General features: G+C 44.2%; 1 protein-coding gene and 1 long non-coding RNA gene across 4 annotated transcripts in view; one reads left to right on the top strand and one right to left on the bottom strand.

Moving 5' to 3' along the window:
* Syn3 (synapsin III) overlaps positions 1-15404 on the top strand; it is a 445154-nt gene that overhangs the window by 276137 nt on the left and 153613 nt on the right. The window lies entirely within an intron of this gene.
* The window catches only part of LOC121823796 (uncharacterized), a 30693-nt gene continuing 28773 nt past the window's right edge, over positions 13485-15404 (bottom strand). Inside the window, exon 4 of the long non-coding RNA XR_013045767.1 lies at positions 13485-13775. This is a non-coding gene — a long non-coding RNA (uncharacterized LOC121823796). The remainder of the gene's footprint in view (positions 13776-15404) is intronic.

Here is a 15404-nt window from a genome sequence, read left to right on the forward strand (position 1 = left end):
ACTGTGAAATTCTCTAGTGAGTGAGTGAGTTAATTTGATGTACAGATAAGGTCTGTTAAATGAATTAAGTGTTGGGGCGGTCTGTTGAAGTGACTGACTTTAATATTTAAGGTATCTCATTCACTAGTTGTTCATTCATTCATTCAATGAGTGTTCTGAATTTCTGGGTATAGAGATAGACCAAGATGTTATCTTTAAAGACAGTGAGAATTAAATGATTTCATGAGTGTGGAGAAGTCACGACATAAGCAAATGAATAAGGAGCCACTTGGGAGACGTGTGTTGAAGGAGGAGCAGGTGGGAATGATAGAAGTCCAGCCTGGGAGGAACTTTAAAATCACATCACAGATTTCACTTGACTGAGGACAAAACCAAAGGAGGTGCGTTAGGGATACAGGGGCCGGCATGAATGAAGGCCCAGAGATGGCTTAACTCGGGGATGCTGAGAAGCCTGGTGGGGTGGAGTTAGAAAGGAGCAAAAGGAGCACTGGAAAGATCAGCAGAGGTCAAGCCCTGCGGGAAGTCAGATTTCTGGGCACAGCTGTCCCACAAATCAGCACGTGATCTTGTAAGCTACAGAGCGCAGTAGCAAGCCCAGGCAAGCCATAGGAAGGCTCGACGCCCCTACGCCGCAGCAGAGGTCTCTCCTATCACTAGTTTATTGGTCCAGTTCTCACTGTTGTGGAATGAAAGCTTTGGTTTTGGCTCACAACTTCAGAGGCTTCAGGTTGCCTGGCCCCCATTGCGTTGGGCTTGAGACGCAGGCAGTCATAGAACAAAGCTGCTCACCTTAGGAGCTCCAGGAAGTAGAGACAGATGGGGAAGACAACCCATGACAAAATGTAATCCCCAAAATCATGTTCCTCCAACTAAGCCCCACCACCTTACATTTCTACAATCACAAACATGACATCGGATTATTACTCCATAGGAGAGGATTAATCCATCGACGGTGACTCCGTCAGTGTGTCAACCAAATGAGCTCTAAGGGTCACTTCTCAAGGAGCCCATCAGCTGGCAGCTGAGCCTCCAAGAGAAATCTCAGATGCAAACAACAGCCCAGACTTGAGGAACTCAGCTGAGAGACATTGTCCCTGACACACCAAAGTCTAGCAGGACAGAGTAGCACTCGGAATCAGTTATATGGTGTGAAACGGATAAGGTCAAGCCTGCCCTGTTTTTCTTGTCATGGCGGCTAAATACCAGAGAAGAAGCAAAGGAGAATGGTTTGCTGGCTCAACCATGTGTGATGGAGAAGGAGTGACGGCAGCGGGGACACCAGCCATGGTGGCAGGAACTTGCTATGTAACCTGCTGCATCTCAGTGGCTCAAGACACAGGGACCTGGGGTTGGAGGGACCAGGTATAACCCTCTATTTTAGACCCTACCGCCCTACATCATCTACCAGCTAGGACCCAAGTCCAAAAGGTTCTACAGTCTCCAAACACAGCACCACCCGCAGCAGATGAAGTGTTCGAGCACGTGAGGTGTGGTAGCATTTTACATTTAAATAACAATAAGTCTAGAGTGGAGATAAATCAGTTGGAGGCCAGGAACAAAGGTGAACAGGAGGTAGGGAGAGGTGGAGGCTGTGTTAGCAAAGACAATCAAGGTAAATCTCTCTACACTGCTGCCATGGTAGAGGAAAGAGCCTGGCCCAGTGCCTGGACTGAGGCATGGAGGTGAAATCCTACCCACTCAAGACATCTGGGTGAGGTTATCAGACTAGCCTTAAAAAGCCAGAAGGGCCAGGAAGTAGAGGAGGGACCAGGATGACAGCAGCCAGGTCAGGGGGTTAGAGCTAGTGCTGGCAGAGAGTGCATTAGAAACTCCATGAGAGGATCCATCCTTCAGCTACTCCTGGCCTGGGATAGACTCCTGGAAGCCAGAGACTCCAAGGTAGTGTTCAGCTTGGCAGTGTTCAAATACACGCAACCACCAACAAAATCAGACAGGAAACCCGTCTGGGCCAGTCAGGCTAGCCAGGTCATGAGAGCTGTGATCTGTGGACTGATCCATTGGCAAAGATGGCAGTGCCTGGCATGATACCCTGGAGGATGGAACTGGCTGGCTAAGGACTGTGCTCCCTTTAAATGACAGCAAAGAGAGAGAGAGAGAGAGAGAGAGAGAGAGAGAGAGAGAGAGAGAGAGAGAGAGAGAGAGAGAGAGAGAGAAAGAGAGAAGTATTAGTAGTTATTGTGGTCAGCCACACAGAAATCCAGAGAAAGAGAGCAGGAAAGGCCTGTAGGTCTGGGTGTGGCCTCATACCTCTAATCCCAGCACTATGAAGGCCAGAAGCAGGAGACTTGAGGCAAGCCTGGGCTACATAGTAGCCTCATGTCTCAAAAAAGAAAAAACAAGAGGGATGCCGCGCTAATGCAGTGGTTAACGAGCTTGTCAACAAGCAAGAGCCAGAGTTTGAATCTGACATAAATCTTGGGTGAGTGTGGCACCCCACCTGTATGTCCAGCACTCAGGAGGAGGAAATGTAGGATCCCAAGAGAAAAATTGCTAGCTAGACTAAGAGAGTTCTGGGTTCAGTTTAGAGGCTGCCTAAATGAATAAGAATTTGTTTAAGGAGACTTTATTTTTGGTTTTGTATGACTTTTTATATCATGTATCTTGATTCCATTCACCTCCCCGTCCCTTCAAATCCGCCCACCACCCCTGCCACTGCCCCCCCCCAATAAGACAAAATTTAAGAGATAAAAAGGAAAATTTTAAAAAGGAAAAAAATTACAAATCTCATCATGGGAGCTTCAGTTTGACACAGTGCTTCGATCCGTACACCCCTTTGTGCATATCTAATGTTGACCTTGGGCCTCTGGGCACCTGCGCACACACGAGCAAGGGAAGAGGAGAGATTGTGGAAAGGCGGAGAGGCCACGGGAAGGATGAATAGGGATGATGAAGAATCTGGCTTCTGTGTGGAGAAGACAGTCACTCCAAGCGCCTGCTCCCCTCACAACCAGCTCCTCTTGCCTGCTCTTCCTTTCTCCTCCACTTCTCTTTAGCCGGTGCTTGGCTAACTAAATCTTCTCGGTCACCCTACGGTTACTGAAACTTCAAATCTAGTTCCTGCTGCTGAGAAACAGTTTCTTTGTTCTCAAAGCAGATTGTCAAGAGAAGGAATCTAAGGAGCTCCAATCCAGCCACCTCAGGCCAGGTATCAGAGGAAACACAGCATGGAGCCTGTGCAGAGATCCTGTGGACATGGCCATCATGCTCTGTACATGGTGGCCAATTTGTCCACCTGCTCAGGAGTTTCCTAGTTTTATAACTAAAGCTTTCATGTCTGAGAACCATTTTCCAAACTTAGCAAATTGGGAGAGTTGGCCCCCTGTGTGCTGTGGGTGGGGCCATTCCCTGTGGAGATGTGGAAGGACCATTAGAGTGACAGACTCCAACAGGTTACTTTAGCCAGATGCTGAGGTCTGTGCCCACTCAAAGGTTTGGGGATGGCAGACTGAGTCTCCAGGGTAGGAATATGGGCAGGGGATGAGAATCCCTTAGAGGCAGAGTCTAGTGGGAGGCTGTCATCATTGCCAATGTGCTCCTGGAATAGCGGATGGTTCTCCTGACACCTCTTGGTAGTTTTGGGACAGAGTTGCTCTGAAGAGGGCAAGTCTGGGCCTTCCTTCCTCACTAATTCCAGGCTCCGGAGAGTCATGGCCACATGCTCTAACTCCTAGTCCTTCTGTTCCCACTCACCATTTGTCACAGGTCCTCACCAGAACTCAGTCAGGGCCACCGCGATGCCCCAAAACTCCAGAACTGTGAGCTGAATAACCCTCTTTGTCTTTATGATAGCCTGTGTCAGAACTTTTGTTATAGTTTTGACAAGACAGCACACCAGGGTGTGGACAGATGGTATTTTCATCACCAATGACAAGAATTAAAATTATAACATTCCCATGGAAGAGGGGATACAGAAGTATCATCTTTGTTTCAGAAACACTTGAAGTCTAAAACGAACATTCCAGTTCAAATATTCATGGAAGCATCATCTGTCAAAGTAAAATTATAGAAGAAACCTAAATAATCATCAATAGATAATTATCAAAATAAACTATCATGAACCAATAGAATACTGATCCTTACAAAGACTCATTAAAAAGATTAAAATAGCTTTCTGAATATTGGCATGGAATTTTTCCATGAGATAGTCCTAAAAAGAAAAAAAAAACAGGTAATTAAATAGTCCCATAGAATACTTATATAAAACAAAAATGAAACTATTATTATGTATAGAAAAGTTATGAAAATATCCCACTGAAGGAGCCACAGGTGACATCCATCTTTAAACTTACATTTTTTTTTCTAGTGCTTTGTGTATTGAGTGATATTTTCCAATCTGGGTGGTTTGTCATTTTTTAAGGAGACAGAAAACAAATCCTGGTCCAACAAGCCAGATAAAATAGTGTTTTCATTCAAAAAGGGTTTCTGTTTTCTAATTCTGTTCTGGTTCATTAACTTCAGAACATGTAGAGGTTTGGATTCTGGCTCCAGCTGATCCACTAGGGTTGTGGTTTTTGGTTTTGTTTTTATTTTTTTAAAAAAACAAAGCAAAAAAAAAAGATGACTGGTTCCTTTAAATTGCATTTATGGAAAATTAATGTTGAGGCTTGGTTCCAGATGCAAATGGTTACTTCTCATTCTCCTCTCACTGTTCAGTGCAGCTCAAACCATTCTGTGAAATTCCCACAGTAACCCTGAATAATTAGAATGAAGGCCCAGGAAGAGAATGAGAGCCCTAATTATCCAGAAAATGCCATGTATCTCATCTTGGAAGGACCTACAAGAGGCCTCTTTCTAGGCTGCAGCTTGAAGCCACAGCTGGGACATTTCCAGAAGGCCAGAGCTGTACTGCTGCAGGGCGTCAGCTCTTCTATGCCCTCAACCTCAGCTTGTTGCCACTAAACAGGAGCTGGCTCCATGTCCTGTCATTGCCTGACTGAGCCCGGGCACTTTCCTCCTCACGTAATGCTCATGCACCATCTCCCAAGCAGTCTGATCCAGGCCAAACAGCACACAGTAAAATTCCTTCATCATGGAGTCACCCTTGGCAATAGTCCACACCCGGAAGTGACTGGCTCAAAGGCCTTGTGGGTGGCAGGCACCAGAGATCCCCACCAGCACAGCACACACCTCTTGTTTCTGAGGTATGCCCTAGGCTATAGAGAGGACCTGATGCCTTTCTTTATATATTATTATTTATTGGGGGTGGTTGTTTGTTTTTGAAACAAGGTTTTACTACGTAGCCCAGGTTGGTCTTGAACTCAGGGTAATCTTCCTGCCTCAGTGTCCTGAGTGCTGGGATCACAGCATTCACCACCACACCCGACTTTAGGTGTTCTTTTGGAAGAAGTGAGGATGAGAAGAGGGAGGCAAACATGAGGAAGCCACAGCAGACCTAGAGTTCCTGGCTCAGACAAGTTACTACCATTGAAAATGCCAGGACAGCTCTTTTTCCAACCCACCAGTCACAGTTGTCAAAGGTCCCAGGCAGATTCCTACTCCTCAGTGCCTTACCAGAGACCTCCAGGTAAAGAGGAAGTTTTGGAACTGTTTCCTTCTTGGATCATCCCATCACATGTACCTCATTATCCCCATTTATACACAAGCAGTGGAGAATTGTCCCACCCTCAAACCAAGCGCCTTCTACCAGAACTGGGGGCGGGGGGTGGGGGAGGGCTGCTTGAGGTACCCATGGAAAGAAGAACAGCGTTGTCTGTAAATCATTTAAGATCATTATACAGTTGACTGCTATCCAGGCTGCTTTTTATTAACCGCACACACACCAACATTTCCCAACAACACCAGTGAGAAATATTCTTTGTCATCCATATCAACCACTCCACCCAGCCTCATGCTGGGTCCAGCATTGCCTGCTGCAGATTATACACTTCATAGATGATAGCCAGCATCCTTTTGTTACTAGGCACATTAACAATTATATAATGCAGTCATAATCCAGTTTACAGATGTGAATACTAGCTGCACTACCCTAGATAGGGAGATGCAGGACATCATAAGGTGACTTTAAGCCTGAGTTTCTCCTTTCCCCAGATCATGAACAGGTTACAAAATATTTTTCTGTATTTGCTCTTGATTCTCACACTGGTGCTAAGAAATAGGTGCAACTGTGCTCATTTAAAACATAAGGACACAGAGGCTTGGAAAGGTAAAGGAACCAACCCAGGGGCATTGGCAGAACTGAGGCGTCATTTCTGTGAGCATTCTCCACCAGCCTGCAGTGCCCAGTCCTTTGGGCTGGGGAGATGGCTCAGGGGATAAAACACGTATCCCACAAATATGAGAACCAGAGTTTGGATTTCTAAAACCTTACAGAAAAGCCACGGGAATGGGGCAGCCACCTGTAATTCCTGTATTTGGGAGGCAGATCTGGGATCCCCAGAGCAAGCTGGCTAGCTGGAATTGGTGAGCTCCATGTTCAGCAAGAGACCCTGCCTCAATAAACTAAATAGGATGTGATTGAGGAAGACACTTGATGTCACCTTCAGGCCTCTACACATGCATGCACCACATGTTCACATATTCGAATGTGCACCCACTCACACAAGTGAGCCCACTCACATGCAGACACGTACACATGTAGGTGGGGGGAGACACTTTCCCCAAGATCATCAGGAGATAACAGATCTACTGACACTGAGGTCACTGGAACAGCAGAGAAGGGGACATGTGACCACTTCATGCTAGGTTTCCCCTCATTATCTTGTTGAGCCTCTCAGAAGCCCCAAGCAGCAGACTTCACAGCAAGTGATACTAGATCCCAGAAAGACAAAGTTTGCTTACTCTGTGGACATGGGTCAGTAAGGGGATAGCTGAAAAGTAAACCCCAGAGCCCTCTGACTGGACCTCTCATGCCACAGTGGTCCTGAGTGAGGGTGAGGATTGGCAGCGTGGTTGATGAGGGTTGAGGAACGCTTCCGAGCTTCTGAGAAAGAGTATTTGGGAAAAGAAATGCTGAAGCCCACGCTTCTCAGAATTAGTGGTGGTTCCTAGTTGAGGTCTTGGGTGAATGGGATGACTAAGGCTTCTCACATATGTCCAGGGTTTTCCCAACTTACATGAACATGAGTCCCTGGTCAGCTGCTTCCAGGGAGACCAGGAACATGCCCATATATTCTCACAGATAATCAAAACTTGTGCCATTTGAAATACACTGGGAATACTTATGTATTTGTTCATGCAGTCATTACCCATCATCGGTTTTTATTGATATCAAAAACATCATAATTATCATTACAATGATGGAAGTAATAGGTGCCCATGTTAAAATAAAAAAAAAACCTAACTAAATAGAGCATAAAAAGCACTAGATCACAGAGTGAGATCATCTTAAAGGTGAGCTAGCCTCCATTGTGTGTAGTTGCCATGGAGCAGGGCACAGTGGAGGAAAGACAGTCCACTAGAAGACGTAAAGCACCAAGTGAATAAGAGATACCCAGCCTTCTTGGGAAGGATGGTGGTTGGTGAAGAAGGGGAAACACCAGCAGAGATGAAGTGAGAGACTTGGAAGCAGGCAGAAGGGGCTCGGGTCTGGCACCAGATGTAGAACCCTGTAGAACCCTGCTGGAACAGAAGCAAAGTAGAACAGTGAAGTACAAGGGGGAGGGGCCAGCTAAGGTCCCCAAAGGGCCCGGGTTCAAGGCTCCAAGCCGCTTGATTAAAAACAGATTTGCTGCTTTTAATTCCTTCTGGGTCTCCCTTCACAGGCCCTCTGTCACTTCCCACTGGCCAGCTCTTCTCTTCGGTCTCTCCTTATGTCAGCCCACTCGTCCTGAAGATGCCCACTAACATCCAATACATACATGGTGACAATGAGTTATCTGTTTTTAAGGATGAGTGAGTCTCCCTTTTTCCTTAACTTTTTTTTTTTTAACAGATATTTGTGTTGAACACAAAATTCTGATTCTGTGCTCAACCGTTCTCAGCTTCAGCTCTGGAAATCCAGTGTTCATTATGTGCTGGCCTGCATGATTTCTAGCCAAAAATCTGCTGTTTTCCTGTTTTGTCCCTCTCTGCTCAAGGCACATTGGTTTCCACTGGCTGCTTTTAAATTTTCCTTTTTGTCATTTTTTTTCTTCCTGAGACATTGACAATAAGTTTCTTAGTATTATTTCCTTTATTTTATATTGATTTTCATTGTTTTTGTATTTTATATCCATTGAATTTTGGGGACTTCAGTTTTCTATCTCGTTTTAGGGGAGAAAGTCAATTAATTTTTTTCAACAACTTTTCTGTCCAGTCTTCTCTTCTCCTGGGACTCCAGTTTCACATATATTAGACCACTTCCTCTTGTCCCATTGGTAATTCTGACAAACGAGAGTAAGGGCCGTTACCCAAATTCTTTTAGTTGAATTAAGCAAGCTTTATTTTCTGCCAGACAGGGCTGTCTCCCTAAGGCAGGGTTTGAAAGAACAGCATCACACACAGGAGAGAGGGAGATTTCCATAGCTCAAGAACTGCAAGAAGAGGGGTTTTTCAAGGGTGGGAGGATTTCCAGAGGAGTTTTGGTTACATAGGAACATCTCAAAATTATTTGGCAGAACATCTTATCAAGGTGGAGGTCAGGGTATAGGTTGTGGAACATGTCAAATTCCAGAAAATGGGTCAAGACATGATCAAACCCAAATTTTACAGAAAACAAGAATGAACTTATTTTGACCTTCTAACAAGATGGTTTCTAATCTTAAGATGGAGTCAGGCTGGTCCATCACCACATATCAGGGCAGCAGTTTCATTTCATTTTCCTATTACTTGATGTTAGATTCCCAAGCTATAATTTCAAGTTCAATAACCTTTTGTTCTGGAATTTTCATTACAGATATTGTCCTTCAACCAGTGTCAACTTCAGCCCCTGCCCCATACACCTGTGTACATTTTCAATTTCTTTCTTCTCACACTCATTTTTCTTTTGTATCATACTTGTAAGATTCATAGTAGACTCCTAACCAATAATCTATATCTGCTAATGTTACCAAATTTTTTACAGAGTTTCTCTGCATAGCCCTGGCTGTCCTGGAACTCCCTCTGTAGACCAGTCTGGCCGCAAACTCAGAGATCCACCTGCCACTGCCTCCCAAAGGCTGGGATTAAAGGCGTGCACCACCACTGCCCGGCCTAATGTTTCTTTTGATTAAGTTTTCCTCTCATTATGAGTCATGTTTTCCTTCCTTTTTACATAGATGGTGTCTTAGTATTCTATTGCTGTGAAGAGACACCATGACCACAGCAACTCTTATAAAGGAAAGCATTTGACTGGGGCTGACTTATAGTTTTAGGGGTTTATTCTCATCGTGGCAGGGAACATGGTGGCATCCAGGAAGGCATGTATTTGTTCATGTAATCATTGCCCATTATAGGTTTTTATTTATATTAAAAACATCATATTATCATTACAATGATGGAAGTAATAGGGGCCAATGTTAAAAATAATAATAATAATAATAAAAAAAAACTAAATAGAGCACGGAGAAGGAGCTGAGAGCTCTACATCTGGACCCATAGGCAGGAGAAAGATCGAGAGCCTCCAGGCCTGGCTTGGGCCCTTGAAATCTCAAGGCCCACTTCCAGTGACATAATTCTCCAACAAGGCCACACCTCCTACTCCTTTCAAATAGCGTCACTCCCTGGTGACCAAGCATTCAAATCTATGAATCTTTAGGGATCATACTTATTCAAACCACCACAGATGGTTGCATACTGGATATTATTACTTTTATGTTGATGAATAATAGATTTTGTTTTACTTAAGAGCACTGAATTTTATTCTGATGATAAATTATACAATTTTGGGTTGCTTTTATCTTTTATAAGACTTCTTTTAAACTTTGTTATGACATGTCTAAAGTAGACTTTATTTTAGAACTAATATAGTGTCATTACTAAAGTATCATCTTTGAAGATGCTTCCCAAAGCCTATAAATTATAAGGTTTCTCCACTCTGGCTACTGGACTCAAAATTATTCTTATTCTTGTATTGACCCTAGACATTGTTTTGACCTGTTTCTTCCCAAAGGATTATCTCCTCCCCTGGAGTCATGGGATTTCATTTTGTGCATACTCAAGTCTGTTTTTAGAGTAAGGGGACATCTCTAAAAATATTGGAAGTGTCTTTCCTTCTCTCTCCCTCTCTCTTCCCTTCTCTTTATCCAGTTTTTGCCTTCTTTTTTGTTTTAAATTTTATAATTTGATTTAATTTTACATATCAGCCACGATTCCCCTGTCCTCCCTCCTCCCCCCGCCCCACCCTTCCCCAGCCCATCCCCCATTCCCATCTCCTTCAGGGCAGGAACTCCCCTGGGGATTCAGCTCAACCTGGTGGCAGGTCCAGTCCCCTCCCCCCAGGCTCAACGAAGTGTCCCTGCATAGGCCCCAGGTTCCAAACAGCCAGCTCATGCACTAAGGACAGGTCCCGGTCCCACTGCCTGGGTGCCTCCTAACAGTTCAAGCTAATCAACTGTCTCACTCATCCAGAGGGCCTGATCCTCTCCAGTACTGCGCTCACAAATTCTAGCTCGCATAATAACCCAGCTTAAGTCTTTATCACCTTAGTCCAAAGGCTGCCTAGCTGCCTTGTTCCCTTGCCCTTGTTTCCTCCGTTCTGTGTGCTGCAGCCTGGAAGCTAGCTCCAAGTAATGCACTGACACAATCGTAGGTCTTTGTTTTCTTACTTTCAGAAAGCGCAGTTCCATCATTTCTCTGCCCTTTTGCTAAGATCAAGTACAGAAATCACAGTCCTGTGCTACCAGTTGTCTACTATCTAAAAATGTGGTTTTCTTTGTTTCCCACTTGTATGATACTGTAAAGTATGGGGTGCAGGATGTCCCACAACAGTTAGTGATTGCAGTAGAATCAAATTCTAGCGGACATGTTTAAGAAGAATTATGGTTGAATCAGATGTCATTAAAAAAAAATACAGTCTTATTACTCTATAGAGAATGGATTGAAAGCAATAATCACGACCAAACCTGAATCTACTGAAGCAACAGAGGATGTTGACTTGTTTAGGGAAGCAGTAATGAAGAGGAACAGAATGAGACATGTGTGAAATGAATTTAAATTTTACAAGATTCAGTGGCTGGCTGCCAGATGCTTATCGAGGATGAGTCTGTGTGACTGCTGGAATGAGCAGTTGAGTAAATGGTGGTGTCAGGTAAAATTACAGAGTCATAGAAATTTGGGCTAGAGGCCCATGAGTTCCATTTTGAAGATGTTCGCATGTCTGTGAGACATAGACATAGTTGATGCTGGATTGGAGCTCAAATGAGATCTAGGCAGGGCTGCCCAGTAACATGATGTGGGGATCCTTTTCATTTATTGTCCCAGAGTATTAGCCACAGGGGTACTTGTCTAATCTCTTGAAATTATGAGCTCTCAGAGGGTTGGGTTGCCATGTTTTCCTCCCTGTAGTCCACAAGCACCTGGCACATGGGTGGACACCTGGTAGGTGCTCACCAAGTGTCTATGAATGAGACAATGGCTGTTTCCATTGTTCCATTCCAACTCCTTATTCCATACTCTGAGTTTCCCATTTGCCTTCTGGCTGTTTGAAGAATTGCCTCAAGTTTCATTGTTCTTGTTGAGTTTTGGGGTTCCAAGCAGACTTTTCTCATTAGTGTGTTAGTCATCAGTAGGGAGGATCATAACTCTCCCTTTTCACAATGGGGTGGATCATGTCAACTCAGAGGTTCCATCCTGGAGTTGAAATTGGTACCAAGTATGTAGGAGGCCATCTCCATTACAGTAGGGATAATGTTGGTCCAAAGCTTGGGGTGTAAGAAATCTCCAGGCTTTCCAAAAAGTTGCTTAAAGAAGAAAAGGACTAAGCCTATTGTAAAAGGTAAAACATCTGAAAGCCTCAGAGTTTAAAAATCATATTGATTTTTTAGGTAGAAAATGTCATTTTTGGTGTAAAGAGCTTTGTTCTGTAGATCAGAGAACCTGAGTTCTTGGTTGAAATTCACTCTATGAGATTGAGAAGTACTTTCTCTTCTCTGGTCCCTTTCTGAAACTGAGAGGATGACACTGAAAATGATCTTGAAGGTCTCTGCCATTTATTAGAATGAGAAGAATTCTATGCTGGGCAATGTGGTCTTGACCTTTCCTCGAAGTGCCTAAAATCTTAGAACTGAATTGAAGGGTAGTCTGGCCCTTTGCTATCCCTCCAAGTCAGAAATCTTACTTCCTTCAAATGGGATATATATATATATATATATATATATATATATATATATATATATATATTCCTCTGTAAACCTTTTGAAGACGAAGAAATAGGGTCCCAAGAGAGGATGTGACATAGTCAAGATCACACAGTGGGTCCACATGGAACTTGACCTATAACTCCTCAACACACAGAAGCACATGCATGTGCACATGCACACACCAATGACCCTAACTCTATCAAAGTCAGAGCTGTCTCTCCACCACCCTCTCCCCTCGGTACCACCGCCTCTCTCTGAAGCTCTGCTCTCCCTGCTATAAAACATCCTATGCAGAGGGAATTCAAAGGGCAAGGGTGGAATACTAAACTTCCCTGCCCATTGGCAATTACAGTTCCTCTGAATAGAGCCCAGCAAGCATTGGCTCAAGGATGTCTAACAGCCCGTGTGGAGCCCTGGGTTGTCAGAACCAACTTCAGTCTGCATGCCTCTGGAACAAGCCCACACCCTGATCTCCATCAGGTAAAGCACCTAAGACAAGTGGTCTGTGGTCAGGGCACCACTACCTTTGGAACAGTTATGGGCGTTGTCTTGCAGCCTGCCTGGCCCAGCTCTGTCAGTGTGTCCCGCCAAGCTAAGTGAAGCCACTGGAGATGCTGGGCCAAGCTTTGTATAAACCCAGGCCAAGTTTCGGAGTATCTAGTGCCAAGGCTGGATGTCTGATCCAGTGAAGATTAAGACTTCCAGATGCTTGTGACAGTTGACCTCTCATAAGCTTTCCGACCTTGGGCCTTGATGACCTGTCCAGGCCGCAGGCCCTTGTGTAAGTAAAATGGAGACAACTTGTCACCTTGCCATCCTGAAGCACATTATCCACTTTCTCATGTCATCTCACTGAGTATTTGCAGAAGTCCAATGTTCCAGATCTTCCTCAAGTACACGGAAGATAAATATTTACTCTTGAGTGTAGATCCTACAATTGAAGGGCTTTCCAAGTCTGTAGATCCTGAATATCTGGGACAAGTGAGTTATTTTATAAAAGAAAGGGTGAGAGACTTTCAAGATGAATGATGGATGTCACCTGGCAGAATCATGCCTGTGTAAGGTAAAAGAGAAGGGGAAGCTGTGGAGAGCCTACTGGCCAAAGAAACAAAGACAAGAAGCCAAGATAAATGGAGATTTGTGAATTTCTGTGATGTCAACCCCCTCCAGGCCTATTCTTGAGGTCTTCAATAAAATCTACCATGTATATTTTCTCCTGAGAAATAAGAAGAGGTGCAGATACCCACATACCGTAGAGCTTGAAGCACAGTGTATTTATTATCTATTGTGTATAACAATACACAACCCCTACTATATCTGTGTTTGTTGTTCATGAATCCAGAGTTGGTTGGTGTCAGCTGGGAGGCTCTTCTGGTCTTGACTTGTCTTGCTCAGGTGTCTGGGGCCAGCCAGGTGCTCGCTGATTTGAGATGGCCATGACTGGGCAGTTGGAGAATCTCAGCTCTGTGCCATGTATCTCTTTCCCTTCAGCAGGCTTGCTCAGGCATGTTCTCAAGTTGATGTAGAGTTAGAAGAGCCCTAGTAGAAACATGCAAATGTACGTTCAGGTCTCTACTTGCTTTAAGTCTGTTAGCAGCCCCCTGGACAGAGGAAATCATGTGACCAAACCCAGGTTCACAGAGTGGAAGAATATACTTTGCCTTGCAATGGATGCTGACTGACAGATTCTAGATGGTGTCTGTCCTAATAGCCCGAGGATGGCTTAGAATAGAGTCCCCAGCTGTCCTTTTATGAACAGGGAGTATTACTGAGAAACAAACCTTTTTTGTCTCCTGATAAAAGATTTGGGGAGTTTTCTTACTCAAACAACCTAGCAAAGCTATCCTACCATTACTGACATAAGCAAGCCTACACTGATCACCCAGAATGTACTAAGTTCAGGGCTGAAAGCTTCATGTCTACTTGGTGTTTAGATGCATTTATGTTACAAAAAATCAAACATCTATTTTGCACCAAGTTTTTTTATTCCACTTGCTAAAACCCAGACAGGTTGGAGAGTTATTTCAATATTATTATAGATGAAGAAACTGAAACTCAAATTGCTCAATTTTCCAAAGGTCATAGAGCTGGTAAATGGCAGTACAAGATATAATAAACACAGTCCACCTGACTCCAGTGGTCAGGCTCCTAACTATTCTGTGCTGCTCTGATTCTACGAATGTTCTTTCCTGAGCATTGTCCACTCTTCAAAAACAACTGGCCCCAGAAAGGGGATTTTTATATGGTGGCCCACTGAATCAGGACAAAGCAGACTCTTCTCTGCATACTTGATCCCCACCCCAGCCCTGGGTAACACTTGGGACATTTGGCACCAGCATGAGTGGCAGAGCACCTGGCTCTCACCAGTCAACTGTTTACCCAGACAGACCCGAGTTTTTTCTTTTTCTCTCTGTATCAGATCTTACAGCCAAGTTGCAGGGAGGCACACTGTTCAGTTTATTTGGCAACAGGAACCCTGCTGAGCTGCGAGCCAGGCTCCACAGATTTCATTCAAGGGTGGAGTCCATCAGTGCAATGAGACAGGATGAAAGGCTTGTGTCAGAGAACGATGGGGAGGGCAAGAGGAGAAGAGAAGGAGGCAGCCCTGACCTCTCCTCCTGTCTCTCCTGAGCTAAAGAAAAAGGGATTAAAAAGACTAAGCAGAGAATGAGGAACATAGGAAAATCAGCTTTCACCTACTCATGCCTTCATCCAAGAAATCTTGGTTGAGCCATCATGCTGGGTGCTGAAAAATACCAATATAGCATTTCTGGTTTAGAGAAAATCAAAGATGATTGAGAAACATGAGTTAAAAGATGTTTACTCCTCTGTGAGTTCGAGGCCAGCCTGGACTACCAAGTGAGTTCCAGGAAAAAGGTGCAAAGCTACACAGAGAAACCCTGTCTCGAAAAAAAAAAAAAAAAAAAAAAAAAAAAAAAAAAAAAAAAGTTTACTCCTAAATCCACTCAAAACAACAAAAGGGTGAAAATCATGAAGACTATTCCATCTCCAGTGAAGGTGGGTGATGGCTATGAGGCTGGGATGCTGAAGTCCTTACTAGTGATCATTTGAATCTTTTCATAATAGAGCAATGGAGAGGGAACAACTGTGCAGTCAGGGACACATTTCCAGGCCTCCCATTTGCATTTATGTAGCTAGAGTTTTCCT

Source organism: Peromyscus maniculatus, chromosome 18, assembly GCF_049852395.1.
Source record: "Peromyscus maniculatus bairdii isolate BWxNUB_F1_BW_parent chromosome 18, HU_Pman_BW_mat_3.1, whole genome shotgun sequence".
Classification (NCBI taxonomy): domain Eukaryota; kingdom Metazoa; phylum Chordata; class Mammalia; order Rodentia; family Cricetidae; genus Peromyscus; species Peromyscus maniculatus.